Genomic DNA, 1,470 nt, shown 5'->3' on the forward strand with positions numbered 1-1,470 from the left:
TTTTAATTAAAAAAATCAAATGAAGAGCCTAAGATTTATCCGAGGTCAAATTATTCACGCATTACAAGTATGGAACCATTTGGTGAAGTCGATTTCACGTGAAAAGCGATTACACACACATCTCTGTTTTATATATAGTATAGATATATATGTGCGTGTGTGTGTTTGTGTGTCTGTGTTTGTCCCCCCACCATCGCTTGACAACTGATGCTGGTGTGTTTAGGTCCCCATAACTTAGCGGTTCGGCAAAAAGAGACCGATAGAATAAGTACTAGGCTTACAAAGAATAAGTCCTGGGGTCGATTTGATTCGACTAAAAGGCGGTGCTCCAGCATGGCCGCAGTCATCCAAACTTAATGGGGCCTTATTAAGGAAATAAGAGTTGTGATGTCTATTTATTGGAGAATGTGTAAATCAAAGGAATATTGAGATATCTGGCATCTTGCTGTACCCTAGAAGACCCATCCACCCCTGCTGGTGCCACATAAAAAGTACCTGTGCCAGTGCTATGTAAAAAAAAACACCCAGTCCTCTCTGTAAAGTGGTTGATATTAGGAAGGGCCTCCAGTCATAGAAACCAGGCCAAAACAGTTAATGAAGCCAGGTGTGGCTCCTGGTGCAGTTCTAGTCAAACCGTTCAACCTATGTCAGCATGAAAAACAGGTGTTAAATGATGATAGTTACAATTTGGAATTGAAACTAGATTGCAAGCTCAGTTTTCCTCTACTATGCTGCTTTACTTGTTTTCTTCTGTGTCTTTACATCTTAGATGGCAAATCCAGTTGTGTGCCAGGCAAGATGCTTTACAATGTTCTTTTATATTATTGAAAAACTTCACTGAGTTAAATTTTGCATTTCGTCCCTTCAGTTGTTTATAGAATTGGTTGGATTCTCACCTACAAACGATTCTCATTTTCTGTTTGTAGTAAGCTAGTTGGATGATGAAAGTTAGAAACAGAAAAGAGCAAACAAACGAAATGCCAAGTGATTTTGAATGTTAAAATTGAAGCCCTTGTAGCCAATAAAACAAGAATCAATTATTATTATTATTATTATTATTATTATTATTATTATATTTAAGGCTGCAAGCTGGCAGAATTGTTAGCATACTGGACGAAATGCTTAGTGGTATTTCGCCCCTCACTGCATTTCTGAGTTTGAATTCCACCGGGGTCAATTTTACCTTTCATCCTTTCAGAGACGATAAAATAGGTACCTGTGAATCACTGGGGTTGATGTAATCAGCTAGTCCCCTTTCTCAAAATTTCGGGCCTGTGCTTAGAGTAGAAAGGATTATTGTTATTATTATTATTATTATTATTATTATTATTATGTTGTTTTTTTTCTTCTTTCTTCAAATTTTCTCCCATTTCTCGCCAACTGTTTTCCGTACACCTAGGGCAGAGAAACTTGTTGTATGCATTCCCAATTTACACACGCAAATTCATAGGTAAAACATGTATTTAAGGA

General features: G+C 37.1%; 1 protein-coding gene across 1 annotated transcript in view; it reads left to right on the plus strand.

Moving 5' to 3' along the window:
- The window catches only part of LOC106880141 (GRB10-interacting GYF protein 2), a 17,068-nt gene that overhangs the window by 12,803 nt on the left and 2,795 nt on the right, over positions 1-1,470 (plus strand). The gene's annotated exons all lie outside the window — the stretch shown is intronic.

Source organism: Octopus bimaculoides, chromosome 26 (assembly GCF_001194135.2).
Source record: "Octopus bimaculoides isolate UCB-OBI-ISO-001 chromosome 26, ASM119413v2, whole genome shotgun sequence".
Classification (NCBI taxonomy): Eukaryota; Metazoa; Mollusca; class Cephalopoda; order Octopoda; family Octopodidae; genus Octopus; species Octopus bimaculoides.